Genomic DNA, 25,422 nt, shown 5'->3' on the forward strand with positions numbered 1-25,422 from the left:
ATATTGCAGGAAATACAATGTAGCTTGAGAGATAAATAACTTGAAAGGGTAAAATTTTAAATACGTAGTCAGTCATATAAAATGACAGAATAAAGAAAAAACACATTCTTTTTTAATACACATTTTTAAATTCATAACTAACTTTATACCCAAAATTTTCCTTCTAAAAATTTGACTATTCCCAAATATCAATCTGATAGTCACTTAGCTAACATTCACTTACTGTAGCTATGCAAATATTCCTTTTCTTAAGATGTCTCAGTGTCTGCCTTTGATTCCTTTACTATGACAAAAAAGAGATAATTCAAAGTAATTGCAACTGCATCAGTGTACAGTAGGTTATTTTGTGGTAATTAAAATCATATGTCTTATGTTCTGAAATTAACTATCTCGTGTGCTAATTTGTCATATTCACTTGGAAAGTAGTGCTTTGAATCTTACAAAAATGAAAAGATCTCATAGGATTTTAAGAAAAAAAATCTTTTGGCAAGTGTATATTGTTGTCAATACTGTAATGAAAAATAAATTAGCTGTTGGAAAATGAGGAATATATATTATTGAAACAAAATATTCAATAGAAATTAGAATAAAATATGCAGATGCAAACTTTTGATGCCTAGTACATGTAAATTGATCTGTGAATTGCAAAAAGGATGTAATTATAGAACAAAATTTAAATAATCTTTTGTCAGAGTGGAATAGGGGGATTTCAAAACTCCAAGATACTATATATCTTCCTTTCTGTTTTTTCAGAACTCATCTGTGCACGTCTGTCCCAATCAGAGGGCTTTACCATAAGGCTGAATACTCATTATGCATACTAAAGATCCCATGTTCATTATCTTAGTTCACCAAGATGTTCAAGCCAGTCTCAGCACTATATTCTGGCTAAAATCCTAACTGAAAGGGGCTTCTGAAAATCAGTATCATTCAATGAAATAAATTGAAAGATTTTGGCATGTTAGCAGATTCAAAGATTAATAAGCAGAAAACAAGGAAGTTGGTTAAAAGTGTAATAACACAAGATCACGCTGCTTTGATGAAGAAATCTGGCTTTAAAATGAAGAAAAAATTAAATACTTGGGGGCTTCTTTGACTAATATGTGTTGCATGTTGTTTCAAAATAACTATGCTGAATTATGGAATAAAGTTAAAAAAGACATGGTGAAAAGGGAAAAGTTATAACTGTCATGGTTGGGAAGAATTTCCATGATTAAAATGAATGCTTTACTAGAATACTATTTTTATTCCAGACAATACCCATATTGACAACTGATGTATCTTTTTAAGCAATGGCAAAAAAGTATTTCTAAATTAGTTTAGAAACTGAGAATTAAATATAAACTCCTGCAGGATGCTAAAGAGGGGGCGGGGCTAGGATTACCAAATTTTGAAACTTATTATTTTCTTGCAGATGCTTCATTACCCAATGAATGAATGAAAAGAAGGTCTAGGGGTGACATGATAGCAGTGTTCCAATAAATATCCCAGGGCTTGCCACAAAGAGGGAGTCAAGCTATTTTCCAAAGCTTGTCCTGAGGGCAGGACAAGAAGCAATGGATGGAAACTAATCCTCAGTGGTTCTCAGTGGCACTGCATCCACATAAAGAGCAGTGGACAGTGGGATGCCACAAGGTTCCATCTTAGGCCCAGTACTTTTCAATATCTTCATCAATGACTTGGATGGGGGAATTGAAGGGGAATTCATTGGGTTTGCAGATGACACCAAACTGACAGGAATGGCCGGCACCCCAGGGGACAAACTCAGGATCCAAGGGAATCTGGATGGGCTTGAACAATAGGCCCTGTCCAACAGATTTTGGTGTGGAGAAAACAAGGTTTTACATTTAGGCAGGAAAGATTGGGGGTACAGGTACGGATTGGGTGTTGGTGCTGCTTTGTGGAACTCTGGTGGGAATGCTGCAGACAATTTTGGTCACCATGTCACAAAAGAGATGTTGAGTTTGGAGAGGGTACATAGGAGCAACTAAGATGATCAAGGCCCTGGAGACTAGAACAAATGAGGAACAGCTGCGGGACTTGGTTAGTCTAAAGAGGAGAAGAGATGGAGGAGACATGATAGCAGTGTTCCAGTATCTGAGGAGCTGCCACAGGGAAGAGAGGCTCACTTTGTTCACCAGAGCACCAGAGGGAAACAATGGTTGGAAATGATCGAGGAGAGGAGCAACCTGGAATTGAGGAGAGACTTCCTGACAGTGAAGACAGTTGACCAGTGGAGCAACTTGCCTCCAGAGGTCGTGGGTGCTCTATTGCTGGAGATTTTTAAGAAGAGACTAGACAATCACCTGTCTGAGATGGTATAGGTTCTCCTGCTTGAGCAGCAGGCTGGACTAGAAGACCTCTAAGGTCCTATTCTATTCTATTATGTTCTGTTCTGTTATCTGAGGGAATATTTTTTCATTTTGGACATGTAACAAAGCTAGGAAATATAGGGATCAGGTATGTATTTTGATGCAGAAGAATGAAAAGCTGATTTTAGCAATAATCATTTGTTCTATAAAACTTACTGGGTTTAATCAAACCAAAGTTGGATAAGTTCGTTTTATCCCTCAATTTGATATGTTTATTTTTGCTTGAGGACCTGTAATCCAGCTAACAATGAGTAGAGAAAAAGAACATATTTTTGTGTTATATCCTAATTGAAATGCCACGGATAGCATTTTGTATTTCCTGACTCCCTAACTTCATCAGACAAGCAAACATAAACAGAAGCAAGTATTTTAAGCACACAGCTGGAAAGTAACTCAGTCTCTTGATCCAAAGCTTTCAGCCAAAGACATCCACTTCAGGTGCTACTTTCAAAAGTAATATTCTTCTTGGCTATGACTGCAAAAAGTGGGGCCACAGTTGCATTCATTGTTCAGTGAGCTTGTCAACAAAGTTAAACCCACCGACAGCAATGAATGTTGATTGTGGCCTTTTTTTGTAGATCTAAGTGAAATTCTGCAAGGGAAGACACAAACCAATCATCTTGGGTATTGGCTTTATGGCTGTCTTCAATGAAATTCTGAAAGTATGAAGCAATGAGTAGGATGGTTAGCTGGAGGGTACAATCAACGGTCGATGGTTTTCACTTTAATCCCAAACTCACCGACAGCGTTGAATGTTCACTGAAGCAACCAAAAGGAACAGAATTCCAAAGACTTCACAGGATCCATCCTTAAATGTCTAAAGAGAAGGGGAAAAAAAGACATTATTTTCAATTTGGTAGATTAATTCTGCTTAAAAATCACTGTTTCCATCACATTTATTCATCAAATCAATCTACTGAGGAATTCTCAACATAAGCACTGCTGTACTATATTTAATGCTCTAAACTTTCCCTGTCTGAGGACTTTAAATATAGAGAAAAATATCCATAAATCCCTGAAGAAAAATATTACACCAGAACAATGTGTCTATTAAAATAAAATAAATCAAAAGTAAAATCAAAATTATAAGTATCATCCATGACTTAAAAAAATGACACAACTGTTACAATACTGGCTCCAAATTGACATCTGTAACTCTTGTAATACTCATGCATTTATTCTTGTATATACATTTTTGCAATTAATATATGACAGTATTATTATTATTGCCTAATTATACCTAAGGCAAATGCAAATTTGAAGGCAACGGGCTTGCCTCCTGACATTCATTCTTTCATGCAATCATAAAGTTCAATAATTCTATAAACGATTTAGGCTAGAATGAAACAAATCTTAACAACTGAATTCTCGTTTCAACCTATGAATACTTCATAAACTTTACCAAAACATTTTTCTTCTTGAGTATACCGAATTAGCATATAATTGTTGCAAGGACATTACACTGCTCTTTCTGGAAAGGTCACCTGATCCCTTCAATGGAAGAATGCTTAGTCAATATCTGGGAGTATGCTTTGATGTCTAAAATAATTGTGAATTTGACACAGATTTAAATTCAATCTGGAAACCATCCATATATGTACTATAATGGTATCATATCCAAAATTTGAGTTTATCTTTGTACAGAATTTATATTTCAATGTTATGAGCTATATGAATCAAAACAAATTCTTAGTAATATGGATTGAACTCACAAAGTAGAATTTTATTCAGTTACTTATGTCAGCAGTTTAAGAATGATGCACTATATACAATGCATTTAAACTTTACAAATAGTTACCAATAGGCTCTACATTTTAAAATACTTGGTTTTTGAATAATTTGTAATAATTTTATTTCCTGCCTTTTCCTGTCCATTTTCTTTAAAATGTCCAATGAAAAATAGGTTATTTTTGGTTCCTTATCCAAAATGAAACAAAATAGTATTGCCTTCACTAAGAGACTAGGGAGAGTTCCCGATTATTTTTTCTCTCTTGCTCTGGTTACTACCAAGACTACGTAAATCAGCTAAAGAAACAGACAAAACTTTTATTATTATGTGTAGGCTTTTAAAATGTGTCTGCATTATTCACCAAGAGCCACATGAATAGATCCTGATTCATGACTGACATTTATAAACTACTCAGAGAGAGCAGTAAAGCTGTATAGATGAAGTCCATGTGCTATTGCTATTATATTCTTCCTTTCTATACATTTATTCTTATTTTCTTCTTCCTATAGTTTCTCCCTTCCCCAGTTTATTATTTTACTTCCATGATATCAATCAGGCAAATGAGTTCCTTAGTTGTCATTCTTGAGATTGTTTTTCCTAACAATAGAGCTGGCTGCTTTTCATTTCCATTTCTTTTTACTAATAACATATTTGAAAGCTCAGTATTACCATCCATTCTTCTGTTTACTTCTCACCTTGAATACAATCTGAAACTCTCTGCTTTCTTCTAAACCAATATTACGTATTGGTTAAGAGTGACTTTCACCCCTTCTTCTTCTTCCATCATCTGGTTTCCATCTTCTTTTTTTTAAAGAAACCCCGTGGATTGGCCATGTGTGCCTTTTGCTACTCTGTGCTACAAATGCCAGATTTATTTTATGTACGTTTCATATCTCCAGGCTTCTGAGAACATTCACATAGGCTGAAACTTCTTCTTTTTCTTTATTTAAGGTTAGTAGGTCATAAATAAACCAAAACACTTTTTCTTGCTCTGAGCAATTTGCTCATAAGAGTACATGAAATATCACTTCTAAAAACCAAGGAGCCTAACGTGACTTGACAGGAGTACACGACAAAGTAGTTCATTGTGTTGCTTTAAAGGCCATAGGGATTTTAGCTGTAGAAGTTGTCTGTCTTAGGAATAGATTAAATATCTTGTCTGATGACCTGAGCTTAATTTAAGTGGTTGCCTTTGCCAGCCCTTCCAGAGGGCGTATATGTGAAATAGAGCATCTCATCTTCCATCTTCGATTCTTTTCATCATCCTGATAGTTTGACCTAAATTGAAAACAGGAATGCTATATGGCACAGAATATTTAACAGTTATGCCAAGTGGCATATTTATGCCTGTTAATTAGAAAGAAACAATCTTTGCTCTTACATAGGAGGCTGAAGGTCAAAACGAATACTGTTAGTTTATTTAAATACGTTTTGATTATTTTAGTATAGTAAATAGAATGTTTGCTAATGTTACATAATCAAAGCAGAATGTCATAAATCTCCACCAGTGTCTGAACAATATCTGATTTGTTCTTTATTATTTAATACACTACATGCTTTAGGTGAGGATAATTTGTTCTAGCCAAAGTTAAGTCCAATTGATTTCAGCAGAATTGAGAAATAGCTTTTTAGGACTCTCATACTGAAATCAGTCTATCTGCTGGGCTAATCATGTTTTAGCACAACTTTAAGCAATTCATAACTACAGTAAAATTACAAAAACCATACATCTCATAAAAACAGAAATTGGGAGCGATACAAATGACATCTACTTGACTCCAGAATTATGAATAAACCTGTGCTCGCCCAGCTTCCAATGTGCCTGTCATGAAGTTTCTAACCAATGTTTCATTAGAGTTATAGCCGTACATCTGTTGGTAGAAACTCCTATTTGTGCGAAGTATCTGGAAGGGGTTAAAACGAAAATCAGAAGTGATATAATTATTAATTTGGAATGGTTTGAAGAAATGGTATAACATTACGTTTCATAATGACCAGCACACAAGGACATTTTGAAATATTTCTTGGACTCATGCATGGTTTAGATTCTACTCAAACATGACAACACAAGATGTCAGAAATGTAAATTTACCTTAATAAAGTTTGCATTAAAGAACAAGATGCATATATCATGAGCAAAAGAAGTATGGTCCCAGTACAGGGTGGCATACAGGGACCATTAAATACATTGGTGTCTGCCTTTGTGGTCAAAAAGCAAATGCTATCCTTGGAAGAAGAAACATGGTATCAGATCTTTTTCCCGTATCAGTGGTGAGATTAGCTTTTTTTCTGAGGTCAGGAAATTTCAGTCGCCAGAAAGCTTCTAGACAAGTTCCTAGAGCCGGGTCTGGCTAAAATAGCTTAGAATTTAATAGTTTCTTCTGTGTGGGGAATTTTGGGACTTGAAAACCACATCTCTTAAAGGTGCTGAGATTGAGAAACACTGTTCTAATGAATCCAAAGCTCCCTCTGGTTAGCTACCATGTCCCTGAACTGAGTTGGAATATATATGAGCTCTTTGCTCTCTGTCCCTTGTCACTCCTTGCACCAGAGAGTAGCTTTGTCCAAAAGTATACAAAGAAACAATTACATGAAACATGGAGAGGACAAATATCTCTTTGTCCTTATTTTTGTTATGCAGGCCAGCAGTGTAATTGTACATGTCAGAGCACTCCAATCTAAACTTAAGCTTGCTCTGTGAGGTACCAAAATATTAAAATAATTATTATTATTTCTGGGTCATTGCCCCATCTCGAGAATGGGCTATATTTTGATATTTGAAAACAGTATGGAGGAAGGAAATAGGATTATGTGTAAACAGAAGGCAAAGCATTTTTAAGCAACTGCTAAAATAGTGCAACTTATCTAGATTTTTAAGTGGTTTCCTTTGCCTTATAGCCCTGATAAATATGATGATTCACAGCAAGAGAATTAAATTTTTTTAACATGTATTATTTCACCTTCTCATTTATTTAACTGTGCAACAAACTGTGCAACAAACTCAAGAAATACTAGCAACAGTTCACCTAGTTATAAAAGCTCATTACTAACTAGAAACCAGGGAAAATATAAAATAGTAGTTCAAAGTATCAACAGATCCTAATACAAAGTCTTAATCAGATGAAGTTTGCTAACTCAGACACTGCCAGCAGCACCAGCTCTCTAAATCAGGGGTCTTCAAATTTGGCCCTTTTATGACTTGTGGACTTCAACTCCCAGAATTCCTCAGCCAGGCGTGGGGCCATGTTTGAAGACCCCTGCTCTAAATTCTAATCTGATATTGTGTTTTTTTTTAAAAAACTGAACTATATCCCTTTAACTGGTCCTATAACAGACCGATTATGGCCAAGTCCAAACAGAAAGTGTTTACAGTGTCAGCAATATATCATAAAACATTATTCTGATCACCACAGATTTTGGCATCTCACTTCAAACTGTGAGATATGTGATTCTTTTTCAAATACTGTACTGATAGCTATTGATAGTACTTTCCTATGTCCAATGCATACTTTTTAACTACTAGATATGCTGAACTAATTTTTCTAATTATATATATAGACAACCATGTTTCTCCAAATGACCTGTCACATTTTTACAAGTATTATCTCAAAGAATAACTGTGAAAAAGTTATGATCAATACATACAGAGTTTCAGTGTTAATCTTTCTGACAAATGTCATGTTACAGCATGGACACATGAAGAATATGATTCATTTAAAGTTCCACCCGTACAGTTGCTGGGGAAAAGAGATTAGGAATCTTGGTTCTGATATTGTATTTCTCATCATTTTATTTCAGCAGATTTCCACTGAACAGCTGCAGATTTGGTATGGCCAAGACCTTTAGACACAGATGTTTGAGATCTTGCTATTAAATTTGGTGAGAAGTCAAAAGTAATTCTATTCTTTCATTAATTCACAGCCTGTGGTGCTATGCTACCATAGGCAGGAGGCCAAAAAAATCACAGCATGGGACATGTAGTCAGTTTTCATGATTTTTAGCACATTCAACTTCAGTGTCAAAAGACAGGAAGCTGAAAGGAAATTTTAAGGAAAACTGACTGCACTGTGGTGATAAACAACTACAACTGTGGATGAAAAGAGTAACATTGCTTTTCCTAAGGTAGTTATATCAAGAACATACAACCTATGACAGAAATCTTAAAATAAGGTGACCAATCGTCCTCCTTTAGGGAGAACAGTCCTTCTTTTGTACTCATTTAAATAATAATTAATAGGCATGTAAGCATAATTACAATATAAAACGTTTTTGTTACAAATGTTTTTTATTATGCATTTATCAAATTATACTGTATTCTGTATTGTTGCAATGAATAAAATGTTTTATTTACAATATTTTTTCTTCAATTTATTGTGTCCTCCTTCTCATTGAAAAAAAGTTGGTCACCTTGCTTAAAAGAGCATACATGCCATTTTTCAAGTTTTTCTCTGTGAAAGTGAGGAAACAATTATTTACATTTTCATAAGATTAGAAATTAGTATAGCAGGAGATAAAATCCACATTAGATTGCACATTATATTTTTACATGGACTGAACAAGAGGAGCACATGGACTGAACAAGAGGAGCACAGTGGCTCATGTGGTTAGGATGCTAGGTTAGCAAGCCCGTGTTTGAGAGCTGGGTGCTGCTTGGGGCAGGGTTGAGCTCCTGTCCTTCACTCCAGCTCCTGCTGGGGACATGAAAAGAGTCCCCATTAAAAATGATTGCAGAAGGAAAAGCAAATTACAGCTAGTTTGCAGACAAATATTTTTGCACTACTTCTAAATCTGATAGCAGGTAAAGATAAATCTACACTATCTTCTGGTTATTTTTTAAAATATTTACCATTCTCCTTTTTTTTCAGCTCCAAGCTCTTTAAATCGTTCTCTTGTACTTCCCAAAAATATTAAAGCTTGGCAGGCAATCTGTGGAAATAAAAATATCTTGTTAGAAGCGTAATACTAACAATCATTGCCCATTAAACTTCTTTTCACTAGTTACATACTTTGTTCAATCATGTTTGAGTCAGAGCAACTTCTTGGTTCAAATAAGAAAGAGGTCTGGCATAATTTCTTCCTCAGTGTCAGAATCCAATTATATTTCATCTTTAATTATCAAATATAGAAACTCCCAATTCTGCCATCTCTGGATTCTGCCATAAGAGGGAGAGAAGGGGGAGAACAAAGGGGCTTTATGGCCCTCACTTCCTTCAGTACACTTCAAAGGGCTGAATGTTGAATGTGTGTTTATTGTAACCTCGAAGTGTTAGCATACCAAAGGAGAGTATTTGCCTTTCATGTAGTTATCTGAAGTCTCCATCCAGACGGAAGAAAGAAGAAAAGGGGTGGAATTGTGATACTTGAAACTATCACTGGAAGGGGGGTTGATTGGGTGGGACTACTGGGGAACCCCTTAAAACCTTGAATGGAAGAGCTTGAACCCCAAGTCCTGTCTAGCATGCCTGCAACCACTTCTCTTAATAAAGGATTCCTGTTGGAAGAATTATTCCAAGAGTTCTGTCTTCTTAAGATGCAAAGTGGGGTGGGTCCTTACATTAGACAGGACTTGCAAAATTAATCCACCTGGAAGGGAGACCCTTGCCGGGGGATTTTGCAAAAATTTACCATGTCAGACAACGAAGCAAGAGAGGGGGAAAACTCCCTGGAAAGAGAGCCGCTGACCCAGTTGGAACCTTGCCAGATGTTGGAATCCGAGAGGCCAGATTCCTCAGGAGAAGAAGTGGTGGAGACACAGGACCACAAGCCTCGCTGGTCGATGGGCGTTGGAAAGAAAAGTGAGTGGGGAAAGGAATCAAGAAAGGTGACCCTGAGACGGGGGACCAAGCAACCAGAATGGAAGCAGGAGATGGAGAAATCTCTGCACGCAAGTGAAGATGGAGGAAGCTGGGCACCGTACTCAGACTGGATCCTAGAGAAAGCTATTGACCTGATGAAGAGAACTCTCAGCTCCCTAGGAGAGGAGAATACTGAGCCCTACGGCCGCCCCAGTTCCTGGAGCCACAAAGGGAGAGACACCGAGGGGGACGTGGAACCTGCAACCCCAGGGACATCTACTGATCCAGGAGCCCCCACCCCCTACCGGACCACAGATGGCAATCTGGACGGAAGACACTACCACCCACAACGGAGGCACCGATCCATTCCAAGACGTCCACCGTTGGATGTGAAATTCAAAGGGGAGCCAACACGCTTGGGGTTTTTCCTAACCCAAGTCCTCAGCTACATGGAGGAATATGGGCAGGACATTCCCAGCGACAAAGCCCGCATCCGGATCGTGCAATCTGCCCTGGATGGACCAGCTGCGGATTGGGTAGTGAACTTGCATGACTCCAATGCCCCAGAACTCAGTAACTTCAACCGTTTCATGTCCTCTTTGAGAAGACGATTTGAAGACCCCCTGGCTGATCGCAAAGCCCGTGAAAGAATAACAACGATGAGGCAGGGCAAACGCCCAGTGGCCGAGTATACACAAGAATTCCGGGCCATTGCCAGCAAACTGAATTGGCCAGAAGACATCCTCCTTGGCCATTTCAAAGACGGACTAAACTATGATCTATATGATGCTTGCCTGCCCCGAGGGGACCCACATCGACTTGAGGAATGGTACGTCTTGGCAGAGGAAGCAGAGATCGACATATTGAAGAGGCACCGCCGAAGAAAACAATGGAGCCGCCCCCCGCCTGAGCTGACACACCCACCGGTGAAATCATCGGATACAGCCAAGAAGCAAATGGGGTGTTTCAAGTGCGGAAGAGAAGGGCATCGAGCTGTAGAATGCCGCTCAAAGGCCCCCCAGCACAACCCAGACAGATCCCCAATCAACAAACCCAGAGAGTATTCAGGTAAGCCAAAAGAAACAGCCATGAGAATGATGGAAATTGCAGAAACCCCCACCTCTGCTCACCAAGGGGAAAGAACTCCAGCCTACACCACAGGGACGGTGGATGCCTCAGATGACAGCTCGGAGGGCGAACCCCTGGTAAGTGGATGCATCACACCCATCTTCAAAACAGTGACTATATTAATCCCCCCCATGCCCGAAGCTGTGAAGGTGAAAGCCTTAATAGACTCTGGCTGCACCCGCTGCCTTATTAGCCCAACACTAGTGGGGAATCTGGGCATCCCATCCAGGAGACTGGAACAACCAATCTCATTTGGCCAGCTAGATGGATCCATAGCAGGGGGGATGCCAGCTACCCTAGCCAAAGGAGAGTATTTGCCTTTCATGTAGTTATCTGAAGTCTCACTTCTCTTAATAAAGGATTCCTGTTGGAAGAATTATTCCAAGAGTTCTGTCTTCTTAAGATGCAAAGTGGGGTGGGTCCTTACACTCAGTCTCTTTCTTTGGTATGCCAATTGGTATATTTTTATTTTATTCTCCCTCTCCCTGCAAATTTGTGAAAGGTGTAAAGTGCACTGTAATGAAAGTCCAAAGATAGGAAGCCTAGAAGTTGGAGTTAAGTTAAAGTTGGAGTGGCCCATATTTGGAATGAATAATACTTTGTTCAGACAAAATTGAGGTTCAGGTAATATCTCTGAGCATAATGTAAAAAAGTTGATTTACAGCTGTGAGGAAACTGAAGGTTTAACTGATCCTTCATCAAATGTGAAAACAATAACACACTCTAGTCAGCTACCGAAGAATTACTTCCTGAACACCAGTAATTTTAAAGTAGAAGCTGGTTCCTTCTCTTAATTTTCATTCTTCTTCTGTATAGGCAGAAACCCAGCAGATTTAGACTTGGGATTTCTAATTGATGAAAACTAAAAAAAATAAAATATCAATGTAGGCTTTTTTGAACAAAACTTTTGAAGACCATTATCTGGCTGCAAGCAAAAACAGGACAGCCAGTTTGATACAAGCTAGAAACAATCTATTATTTGGCAGGAAATTCATCTGCAAGGGTCCAGGGGTTTTTCCATTCTGTTGCACAAAACCTACCCACATGCACTAGATAATAAAAGGCAATTCATCTATAAACAGTATCAGGACATAGGTCTGAGAAACCAAGATATCTACTAATCAGAGGGAGGATAAATCTGGATGAAGAGCAACAAAAAAGAACATACTCTATGGTTTTTACCTCTCCAGAATCACGGGGCAAAGCCTTTCAGCTAATGGTACTTTTTATATTTGCCTTCCCATACTGCAGGGGGAGAGCATGAAATTGGGCAAGAGAGAAAGCTTTCTGATGGCTGGGTATTTCTAGCTGTGTTAAGTAGCTGGCAGCATCTGTAGTGGACTAATGACAGGAAGGCTTCCTTAGGTCTATCACAGTGATGGCGGATTTTTTAGAGACTGAGTGCCCAAACCGCAACCCAAAACCCACTTATTTATCGCAAAGTGCCAAGGCCACATCAGCATTGTGGTGCCCTCAGGGGGGGGGGCAGGGAGGCGCCTCTGAGTGCCGCCTCTGGCACGCAAAAACTGGGGGCGCAAAAATGGGGCACCATGCTGCAAGGCGCAAAAATGGCCGTGCCATAGGGTGAGATACAAGGCACTGCACCATGCAAGAACGGAGCAGAGCTATTATCACGCAGACACTAGTCCTGCCCCATTTGCAGCACGTATGTGCTCGCAGCCCCATGCACATATTCATGCATGTAAAATGCTTCCCCCTCCCTTTTCTTCCAGTCCACCAATCAACAATGAGCTTGCTAGTCGGCCGCTTCATTTCCTTTGTGCTGGGCGGGGCTCCTTCTCCAGGCGGCAATGGTGGCCTGATGCACCTGCTGCTGGCAGGTGCACGTGTGCCAACAAAGAGGGCTCTGAGTGTCGCCTCTGGCACGTGTGCCATAGGTTCGCCACCACTGGTCTACCTAATGGTCCATATATTTTATTCTGTATGTCAGGATTTGTTTCACCTGTCCATATATCTTAACAACTAAGGAAGGAGAGAAGCACAGAAAGAAGCCCAGATGTAGAAGTTTAGATTCAACAAGCTTAATCCAGATAGACTTAAAATTGTCCTGAAGAATTAATGGTACTAGGCCTTGAGGGTAAAAATTAACCTTTAACCAAAGGTTTGTGGAAGCAAGACACACTCATCTCAACTTTTATCATACCTGACATTGAGACACAGCAAGTTAATTGGAGAGCTGCTCTGATGAATTCTGATTGTACCCCTTCCAAGGTGGCAAACCAAGAACTGGAAGACCTACCAAAGTTCCATAGAAAAACTGGGCTGGCGTCCTAGCCTAAAAAGCCTGGGGTGATAAAATTTACACTGACAGATCGTTGTCCAAGGACATAGTCACAACTGCTTTCTTTAAACTGATGGCATGCATAACTATTTCTAAATACTCGAAGTAGTTTACTTGTCCTGTCCTATAACCAATAATGCTCCATGAATGGAGTTTTGGTCTTTTGGCAAATGCCTAATCCTGGTTTTCTGATATTTTATTTGCAGATCATTATTTTTGTAGTATTGGGCCAGTGCTTCAGATCTTTAAAAAAACTTATTGGTGCTCTGGAAATAACTAGAGTATTGTCTACATAGAACAGCAGAACTATGCTGTCATCTCATACTTGGGGGAGGGGGGAATGTACATTTGAATTGTTTGGGCATCTCACCAAACTATTGATATAAAAGTTGAAAAGCGGGGGTGGGGGGGAGGAAATAAATGAGTCCCTGATTGATCCCCTTTGAGTTTTAACTGGCTTTAAGAGAAATCCTTGCGTATTGTGTTTGATCTTACAACTAATTTTAGTGTGCAGGACTTGGATTAAGTAGAAAAGACCATAGTCAATTGATGAGGGTTCCAGCTTCTTCCATAGTTTGATTGTGAATACAGAATCAAAGGTTGCATTAAGATCTATGAAGGCAACATATAGTTATGCCACATTGTTGGCTGAATATTTTTCAGTCAAGTACTGTGGGATCAAGCATTGATCCATGGCACCTCTACCTTCTTTGACACTGGCCTGCTCTTCTGCCATCGGATTTTCCTGGATCAGCCGATCCTTAAATTTATCACGGAGGTTCTTAGCATAAAGCTTGCTGATTGTGCTGAGCAGTTAATTGGCCCACTGTTAGCAAGATCATCTCTCTCTTTCCCTTTTTGAAGATTGGAACTATAATTTAAAAAAAAAACCCAATCCTCACGGATACATCCACTGGTGCAAAATATAATTAAAAGGTGATGTTAGTATTGGAGTCCAGCATTCTACGTTATTCTTCATTAGTTTTGGGGGAATAAGGTCAGCTCCGGGGGCATTTCCCTTCTTGAGCTGACCAATAAGAAATGTAATTTCAGACACAGATACGGGGGGGGGGGGTGGAGAGGAGGGAGAGAATAGGACACATATATAAACCAATGGGGCAAAGATCAATTATTCTAATTTCAGAACAAGCATTTGCATGTTAGCAATTGCTAACTGAACTGTTTAGCAAAATGTTGTTGGAAGAATTATGAACTGACATTGTGTTTCTCAATCCTTGTTACCTGGATGAATTTGCTTCCAAGAACAACTCTGAGTGGACACAAGCTCTGATGCATTCTCTGGGTTTTACTACTGCAATATCTTCATTTATTTCAATAGAAAACGGGAATCTCGGATTTACTCTTGTCTTCCAAAAAACGAATTGAGTTCACAAATGCGTATTACAACAATATGTGCAACTAAGCACCCCTACTGGATGGCTGCACCTGCATTTATTAGCATATGTTCTACCTTAATTAGTTCCAAAGATGAAACTAGGCTGACATATTAATCATAGTCAAATCTCAGCACTCACAGCTGGACTGCATTCCATTGAGGATGGTGGATGTGTGAAATTTCCCACTTCCAAAAACAGGAGACAAGAGGCAAGAATTCACAAAGAAGCCTACCACTGCAAAAGATTATTGCCATCTGAATGGTGTTGAATACCAAACTCATTTTTTGGTCAGAAGAAAGCACCTGTAGGGATTTATATTATTGTATATTAATAATGATGTTTCCAGTCTATTTACAATGTGAACGACTGCTAACATTCCACACTGGTGTGCAGAGTATATACATCAGAATATAAATACATGCTAAGTGTAAAATAGAGAACAATGGGTTACTTTAAAATATTCCTTATTTCCTGGATGATTAGATCTCGACAAAACTTTGCTAATAAAATACAATAAGTACAAAATCTGCTTTTCTCATTATTACTGTAGAAGCAAATTTTCTCATACTGACTTCATAGTTAGGTTCCAATGACTTAACAAATATCTTGGCAACCTTGTTTTCTAGACATGGGAACTGGAATCAGATTCTGGCACAGAATACATACTAAATCCCAAAAGTGCTCCAAAGGAATAATTTCATAGGGAGCTGGACAAAAGCTTGAAAAATACTTAGTGACAAGTAACCCTCACCCTCCAGATTTCTGTGTATAGATTCCCATACACATTCTCTCTCTTGGATGCTAACAAGCACTCTCCTGTTTGGCTTGGAAAAATATTCTGTTTTTCAATTACAAAAACTGTATGTGGGAAAGAGTGTACTGTGAAAATTAAATGTTTGTAGCAAATATTTTTTATCATTTGATGGACAACCAAAATCAAATTGAGTATCTGTTGTCTAAGTAACAACAGGGTTGCTTACTGAGTAAGCAAAATCAAGTTCTGGTGCTGACTGTAGCTCAGATAATAAACTCATGAAAAATTACAACATAAAGCCAAGTATCATCAAATCAAGAAGGTACAACTTGTGCAATGTTCCATACGATTATATGGTGAAAACAAAAAATATATATCTAATGGATTAGACCTGATGAACAAATTTTTTGGAAGAGGTTCTGACTGAAATTCACGACCTCTTTAACGATGAAGGAAAACAAAATTATCCTGAAATGTAAAAAGGAAAAGAAAGTAAAATAGCTATCTACTTAACAGAAGCAGAAAGGAAGAGGAAAAGCCAACAGATAGAGGAAAAAAAATATGTAAGTGCCAATTTCCACAAAAGAGAAATAAGTTTGTAAGTAAAAAACAAATTGAAGATAATTGTGGGAGACAAGGTATTCATTTTAGGAATCAAAGTAAACAAATTTTATTTTTAGGACTCGAAGTAAACAAATGAAAAATGGTCACAATAGAAGACAAAAAGGGCAGCTATCTTATAGGATGGTACAAATATATTATGGAGAGTTGCACAAATAATAATAATAATAATCCCAAAATCAATTATATATATTAAAATTTGAGCACTGAGTTAGAAACGGGCATTCTGGAAAGCAATGTTAAATGAGCCCTAGGGAAAAACGATAACATGGAACATGCAAGAATGGATGAAATAACCACCAAACTTTTGCAGGAAGATACAGACAAAAGTGCAACTTGCATTTTTAAGTAGGTGGGCAAGGGATTGGAAAAATAAACTTTATATTCAAATACCAACTCCCCCCCCCCAAAAAAAAAACTCCAAACCCTAAAGTAATGCTCATACAGTTGCACTTAACTTACACATTATAATACTCAATATTGCAATGTAAACTTCAATAGAGGGACTGAAAACTGCTAGATGTACAAATTGCAGATGCACCTGAATTCATTTGCCTACGATTTATGCAGTGACTAGGAAATAACATTGAGAACAAAATAGGAAGTACCGGTAATGAAATGTCTGAAAATAGAGATTAAAATTGCTCGGAAAGACATGAAATGTCTCAGATATGCCAATGCCACTTTGGTAAATGGAAAGAAAGAATTCTTAAGAAATCTCTTAGAAGAAAAACAAGAGAATTTTGACTCTAGGCTGAAAAGTTCACAGAAATGGGTGTTTGCTACTGACTATGAGAGTTTGCTACTGACTATGAGAAATCTCTACAAGTATCCAAGTGCAGAGACATCATTTACTTATTATTTATTTATTACAGAAATTTATATGGCCACTCAACTCACGCTGACTCTGGGCAGCTTTCAGAAAAAAAAAATACAAAACCAATACCTCCTGCCCCAATAATAACAATTTTCAGACAAACCAGTTTTTAGGCTCCATATCAATCTGAGATCATCAGGCCTACTGGCAAAACCATATCTTCAAGGCCTTTCAGAAAAGTATCAAGGTGGGGTCAGCCTGATCTCTACAGAATGATGTTCCACAGAAACAAAGCCACCATGGAAAAGGACCTTCCTCTTGGTACCACTAAGTGGATCTCCTTAACTGGAGGGACCCATAAGATATCCTGCCTCCTTAATTTGGTGGATTGGGTAGATGTAATGGGAAAAATATGGTCCTTCAAAAAACCTGGCCCCAAGACATGTAGGCCTTTAAAAGTAATAAACAACACCTTGAACTGGACCCAGAAGCTAACTGGCAACTAATCCTGCTCCCACAAGAGAAGTAGGAGAAATCTAGACTTGCACAAAGCCATGAGGGTCTAGGGTTTCTGAACTAACTGAAACTTGTGGACACTTTTCAAGGGCAGCCCCAAGTAGAGCACATTACAGTTGCTCAAGAAAAGAGGTTACTACGGTATGGGTGACTGTGAACATGGTGGGTTGGTCCAGGAAAGGGCTAAATTTTGTTCAGGCTAGAGTTCTTCAGTTGTAACATTAGGCTATGAAAATAGACCATAACATGCTCCTGAATTGGGGTAATGGAGAAAATTGTTGAGAATATATTAAACTGCAAGACGAATAAATAATGCAATACCAGAGGCAATAAAACGAGACTGGTTCCTGGAAGCAATAATAACAGAGATAAAACTTATATGAATTAATAGAGATAAGGTGGCTATGTTATTACTTATGACACAAGCAAGAGTTCACAAGAACTCAAACAAGCCACTAGACAATTTTGGCAAAATGATGAGAAGTAATTGGATGATAGAAGAAGAATCAAGAGAGCTCTACTCAAAGACATTTGCAAGATCTAGATTTTTATCACAATAATAAAAGCAGCATTGTACCAAAAGGAGTGTCCTTTTGTGCTTGTGTGTGATGTAACAACACACTACAAAACTGTGTTGGCATGTTGCTGCTTTTGTTAGTAGTTTGATCCTTCTATTGATGCTTCTATCTATATTCTAAATTTCTTGAAGGAATTTACATAAGACTGGAAAAGTCTTCCCAATGTAAATTTTCTCATGGGAATAGACATACTCAAGATAACAATATTCTTAACTCTGTGTTAGGAGGTGTACAGATAGGTATATTCATAGTTGTTTCATCTTTTTTCTTTTGTGAGATATTATTTTTTTCTGCAGAAGAATGCACACACAAATCAGCATAATGCATGCAACACACAGGTTAAGACTGTGATTATTTGTTCAAGGAGAGGACAAAGAAAAACTAAAGGTACTCCTCCTCTTCTCTTTCTCCATAACAGATGATCAGTGATACTGCACACAGGATTAATCCAACTCATTTGTCAGGCTTCTCCTTCCTTCCCAAAGGCAATCCATTTACTCCTCTTCCTATCAGATCAAACTGAATGGCAGCACTGAGAGAGTTCTCAATATATACTTCAAATCTAGCAACCACATTATTGCTTTGGAAAAGGAATTATGGCTAAATCTGATGAAATGTCAAAGGATCAGCAAACATCTATCAGAAATTCAGCTTGTGCTCTGCTGATATAGAAATTCTACATGGAGAGAAGGGCAGAGCGAACTTTCCTCAAATCCAACTCCTGCTTTTTGTGTTTGGTTTTGTATAAAGTGACCTTATAAACAATTATTTTAGAATCAATAGAGGAAATTAGTTCAACTCGAACATGCTAGGAAAGATGCCATTGCAAAAACAAATAAAATAACATAAAACATTACACGGGTAGTGCCCGTCTAAACATTTGTCAAGGTTTCATAAATTCCATATTAGTCACTATTATATCAGTGGGTGGGTGGAATAGGTTTATATATTTATTTAATCATCCTCAATTTTTAATTATTGGTTTTATGTATTTATACCTGCATTTCAAGAACCAAAAAAAAAATTCCTTATTTGATGTCAATATTAAGGAAACATAATATTTTATTACCACTTCATAAGATGGTGCACTTTCCCCTTGCATTTACTGTGTTATTATTCATATATATCAAAATACTTTCATACAACAGCACTATCCCTTTCTGGAATTTTAGAAGAGAAAGAGGCACTACCCGGTGGTTTTTAATGTTGTTACAGAAAGGAGCTGTATTGTTATATTATGAGAAACTTGTATAAATTTTGTACATTTTTCTATCCAAGTTAATTGGGTAGTTTTCTGTTTTAATGATTTTTAAAAGGTTGGCGATTTTTTTTTTCAAAAATGAAAAAAATGCATCTATTGTTCTTGTTTCTCTAACATATTTGAGCTTTTCTCTGACTGTACCAAATATACTTTTTTTTTAAAAAAATGCAAACTTTCTTAGTGTACATTATTATATAACTTTCTTCAATGCAGATTTTAAAACATAAATTGCCCTGGTGTGAACCATCTTTTAAAGTAAATATTTCTTACTTGCCTTTTTTAAAAAATTAAATACTTCCCCATGTATGTTTCTTAAATGCAACTTTCAGAAATATACATATACATCCTTTTCTGCATGTGCATTTTGGCAAATATTTTTATATGGATGTTTGACAAGAAAAAGGAGAATACTAACAAAGTTTGTTTAACTCTGCTTTCTATGCCACAATGGCATTTGTTTGATGGGACTGGACAAACTCCTGTAAAATCCATGGAGAATTCACAACCTGACCCCACACCCAACTCTGAGAAGTGAAATCACTAATAGTAACCCAAACAAGCACTTACATAACCATTCTGGTAAGTTTGAATTTAGGCATGTTCAGCTTAATATTTTTGTACTGTTATTAACAAAAACAGAACTGCAGCCAGTGTAACAAGTGTCTTTTCACTGGGAAATATCATAATCATTACGAATAAATGATGCTTTTATTTCTTCAAAGATGATGACTAACTGCAATTGCCTACTATAAAATATATTGACATTCATTATAAATACATTATTGGAATGAATTTTTAGGAAAGAAGAGCTTTAATACTGTTATAAATGAAAAATACATCCTTTTAAGCATACTTTTAGAAAGGACAAATGTATGTGTCCCTACTTAATTTGCATCCTTGGGCATTTAAGCTCTATCTTATCAGGCAGAAATCAGCAGACCTTACAGGATGTATAGACTCCTTCATCTCTAGAAGTTCTTCTAGGAACTTTCTGGAGTTCAAAAACCACATCAATTTCTCGGGGTCTTCTGATAGTTCCAATTAGAACTCTCCCTCCCCTACACCTTGAATCACATACAGTATACAAATTTTTCAGGGGAAACTCTGATTGGTGAACCAGATTTCTGCTTTTTGAAGATAATAAAAAGGTGATGCCTGCTAGATGTTAAGTTTTATTTTGGCTCTTTCTGAGCAGTACTAAAATGTATACAGTTAGTTTTTAATTTTTTGCAGACAAGAAATCGATTTATTTGGAAGGACATTTCGATCGCCACAATGGACGAATGGCTGCAAAAGTTGATGGAGTTAGCAGAGATGGCTAAATTGATTGCTTTGATCAAAGAATATATATATATATATATATATATATATATATATATATATATATATATATATATATATATATATAAGTGCTTTTGTTTCTACATGGAAACTGCTTCTGGACTTTGTGCTTGAGGTGGAAAAAAAAATGAAACTTTGATTTTGGATCTTACTGACTACATAGATTTGTTGTTTTAGAAATGATTAGTTTATACTATTATATAAAAGTAAAAAGTTGAGATTTGAGGTTACTGTTTTATTCTACAGCACTAGAGTCAATGCCCTTCCCCCCTTCTTTTCTACACTGCTCCTTTCCCCTTTCCCTCCCTTGATTCCTACTATTTGATTTTGTATTTTTGTATTTTATATTATAAACTAATAAAACTGTAAATATAAAAAATAGATTTATTGTTTCTTATTCACTGTTACTCCATTTTTGTATCTTTTGAATAAAGAGTAAACTTTAAATGATATTCTGGTTACATTTATAGTGATGGCTACTTGATTTCTCCATATTTGTTTCTATAATACTTAGCATAGGTTCCTAATTTGTAAGGGGGACTATCATTGGACCAATTTTGTTCCTGAGCATTAGGGACAATATTCTTCAATACTGATTTTTTATACTCATCCGGAAAAAAGTTTGCTAAGATGCCCTTTCAGAGAAAATGTTAACACTTTTCTGTTTATGATATATGTGCTGGTAAAATGTGTGGACATTATTATTAATATAATAATAATAATAAATATTATTATTATTTCATTATTATTTATGATTAAACTTTGGATTACCAATGAAAGGAGAATGAGAGTTGGGATTTTCAGTATTTTTATTCTTCTAATACTGGCACTAATACAACTTAATTTCAGTAGAAAATCAATTAACTTTTAAAAGTTGGATTTGTTTTTTTTTAAAATAAATTATCTTCCAGCAGATTGAATCAGTTTGTCAGAATTACAATACTGCAAATATGAAACAACAATATAATTAGTATGATGATGGAAAACCTTTGCTAGAGTGACGCTTTCATAGCCATCCACAGCAATTTATTTTTCTATTTCTATGCATGATCAGCCAACATTAGGGAGTGCCTTGTAATATTTTCTCAAATGTTAAACAGAATGTGCCACAATATTTCAAGTACTAGATCTGGAAAATTCACACCATCTTAGTAACTGGATGAAATCTAGAAAAATCCATGTTTGCAGTAAGGGCAAGGGTGCAAACATTAGCAATTAGGCAAACAAAATCAAAGTATACAATGTTTTTTCCACTATCATTAATTATTTCAAAATTGACGCAATAGAGTGAAAAAAATATATTCAGTAGTTTGGTGACTGGCACATTATTTCACAGTATTTGATCCTCTCAGACATGGCAAACCACTAGTAAATCCAAAATGCATTTTTAAATCTAACAGTTTTAAAACAGGTTATCAGAGATATGACAGATTTGGATTTTAACTGCAGCATCCTTAAATAATCATAGTCATTCTCTGGGTTATGGATGCATTAGTATATAACTAGAACTCACATGTATTGAATTTGGGCTGGCTTCCTTTTCTGAATACATCCTTCAATCACTTCAGAAATAAGAGCTCCTGAAGTAAAGATCACTAGTCAAAACTTCCTTTCCCAGAAACTTTTTTTTGGTCATTTGTGATGGACAGTATTTTCAAATGCAAGGGAATGCTGAACTTTGGAGGGAAGGGCACAAGATACGTAGTTTCATGGGAGGAAAGCAGAGGGTATATTTTAATTCTTCAAAGCAGAAAAAAAGAATTTTGCCTCTGCTTCAAGTACAATATTTAAGCAATAGGGAATGATGCCAAAGTGATGACCGCAGGAATATTGGTAGGGAGAAAAGAAAGAAGAGGAAGATAGAATACGACTAGACCAAAGTCACTCAGTGGAATGCTATGATTAGAGTTGGGTTTCTACAGTCCTAGGCAAATATCCCCATTATTTCTCTATTTCTCTCTGTCTCTGTATGTGTGTGTGTGTGTTTACCTTCCTCCATTAATACATCTTACATATCTTACATGTTTACCCTTGCCTTCAGATATTCTGATAAAATACCACTAAATATTTTGGTTCAACCCAGTTCCAGAAAAAAGGGCATCATGAGAATTTGATCACTTTCACTTCAGAAAAATATAGTATGGAGCTAAGGCATAACCCCAGTCAATAAACCTTTCCTTTTAAACACAATTGTCAAAATTTCACACTTTCTAAAATAAGGAATATTCTAAAATCAGAGGATCTTTTTCCTGAGAAAACAAGTAAATTCAGTGGTATAAAAAGATGTTGCCAAAGAATGTCCAACATATAGGTATGCTCTATACTTTTTCTGTTATAGAATATGACTTTAATTCAAAACATATAGTTTTAGAAACTGAACAGCTTTACTGTAAGGATTTACTCTATGTCAGGAGTCTTCAAACTTGGCCCTTTTATGACTTGTGGACTTCAACTCCCAGAATTCCTTAGCCAGTGTGCCTGGCTGAGGAATTCTGGGAGTTGAAGTCCACAAGTCATAAAAGGGCCAAGTTTGAAAACCCCTGATCTATGTATACAAGGATCCTTAATACAAGGATCTACCTTTGACTTTCACTTGAAATATGCTTCTGAATGTCTTTGGATTATATACAATGAAGTGATGTCAGGAAATTCTTCTTGTGCTTAACATCAGTGGCTGTGGAAGTTTCTTGTATTATCCACAAACCCCTTCCTGAAGCCTTAATCCTTTTTTCAAGGTCCCAATTGTAATTTTTTCTCCTTTATCAGGGACCTTGGACCTTAATTTTTCTTCCAAGATTCTCAGTCCTACAGCATTTTAAAGGAATAAGAAAAAACTTTATTGTGTCAGTTGATACTAATGGAAGCCATTTTAAAGCTTCACCAGTATAAAGGGAGAGGAACTAAAGAATCGGCTCTTTTTCTCTTCTGATGAATTATTTTGATGGTGCAGGCATTTTCCCTGTGAGAATGTGATGTAGATTTGTAATGTAAATGGAATATGAAGGCAGAATGTCATACTGTATAACATGTATATTTGTTTGTCAAACAACCGTCTTTTTGTTGTAAGTGGAATGTCTTTGTGAATAGGGACAGTCATCCAGCCTTAGTACAATGCTTCTAACAACTTGATGCAGTTGTTCTAGCTGGGGCTGAAATTTGGCCCCAACTATACTTGTCTGGAATCAGTTTAATATTTCAGTCAAAATTATTTTTCATGTTTGTGGTATTAAAGGATTTTCAATTATTCATACATAATGGCTCTTAGAAGAACATAAGCTTTACATTCTAAAACCTAATGGCACTGGAAAAAGTATGATCCCACCCCATTGCCTCACACGACAGAAAAATATTCCTGGGAGAGATTGGAGAAGAACTCTTGAGGTATATGCCCAGGAATATATAATCCCAGGAGGGTATCCCAAGGCATCCCAGCTGCCTTCCTGAAACAAATAGGTACCTAACACTGAAGAGCAGCAATATAGAATCATTTTAGGGACAATAGCAAAGGCTTATTTCACACTGAAAAGAAAAAAGCAACAGTAAACCACTCCTGAATTTTATCAAGACAATCACTTATAACAAAGATAAAGTTATTAATGATACAGTGCTGGATGATGGGCCCCTTTGAAAGAATTCAAATTAGGGAAACAGATTACTTAGTTCTGGGAAAGAAAAAAAGTTAAAGAAGGAAACTTAAAATAACATTGCCTTGGTTTTGCTTGGTATAGACATGTAGATAGAAACTCTGATAGGCTTTCAAGATTGATGTCAGCCCTTCAAGGTAGGCAAGGTCAAAAAACCAAGAAACAGAAGCAGCAAGGATTTCAAGAATGTTCTTTATTACTGTAGAGTATAATCACATAATCTTGAAGAATACCATAGTTAGCCAAGAAAACAAGCAAATGTGTCATTAGAACAAATGGTTCCAATTTATTCAAGAACAAATGACCAGACACAAATTACTATAGTCTGGACACATTATATGAAGACACATCTCACTTGAGAGGTCCATAATGCTGGGAAAGGTAGAAAGAAAGAGGATAAGCAACAGCAGGGTGGACAAACTCAATTAGAAGAGCAATGGATCCACCTCGAAGATATGAAGGATAGGCTGCAGACAAAACTTCTCAGAGAAGGTCTAGCTATGTGGCTGCAAATAGTCAACACCGACTTGATGGCACATAACCAGTTAAAGTATAGACTAAAGAAAAGAAATACTCAGGAGTGGCAATCCATTTTTCAGCAGAGCGGTGCAAATAAACTTAAGCTGAGCTGCACTCTTCTCCCCCCTCACCTGCCCCCCACCCAGCTTGTTTCCACATTTGTGATAAAATGCTAATGTAATTTTGCATTCCCATTGGGTGCCATTAGCTAGAGATGAACTATAGAAAAGTGGTTTACAATATGTAGCCAGTGATGTAACTAGACTTCTCATGTTTTGTTAGCATCAGACTGAATCCTTTATGGTTCTATGAGATTATTAGAACCGTGTTTCTGGAAGCTATATGTATTTCAATATGCTATTTGGTAGCTTTGGAGTGATGAAATAGTCTTTCTCTTGTCAGGAGCAGAATATTGATGATCTTCCACTATACTGTGACACTTAGCTGAGGGAAATTATGGCCCTTGATTGCCAACAGATGTAATCTTGTCAAATCAGAACAGGAAGAAAAAAAGAAAGGGCCTCAAGGTGAAAAACCATAATGTCGAAAAATGTCAAAGTTGCATGTCACCTGTCTTTCCAAACTTTTCTTAGCATCCCTTGTCTTTAAGAAATGAAGCAAACTCCTTTGGATGGGCGTACTGCCATT

General features: G+C 36.9%; 1 long non-coding RNA gene across 1 annotated transcript in view; it reads right to left on the reverse strand.

Moving 5' to 3' along the window:
• Nucleotides 1–2,304: 2,304 nt before the first annotated feature.
• LOC120301895 overlaps nt 2,305–25,422 on the reverse strand; it is a 98,583-nt gene continuing 75,465 nt past the window's right edge. Inside the window, exons 3-4 of the long non-coding RNA XR_005555059.1 lie at nt 8,948–9,027; nt 2,305–6,005 (exon numbers count right to left, since the gene is read on the reverse strand). This is a non-coding gene — a long non-coding RNA (uncharacterized LOC120301895). The remainder of the gene's footprint in view (nt 6,006–8,947; nt 9,028–25,422) is intronic.

This window comes from Crotalus tigris, unplaced genomic scaffold (genome assembly GCF_016545835.1).
Source record: "Crotalus tigris isolate CLP2741 ecotype Arizona unplaced genomic scaffold, ASM1654583v1 scf7180000024401.5802323, whole genome shotgun sequence".
Lineage (NCBI taxonomy): Eukaryota > Metazoa > Chordata > Lepidosauria > Squamata > Viperidae > Crotalus > Crotalus tigris.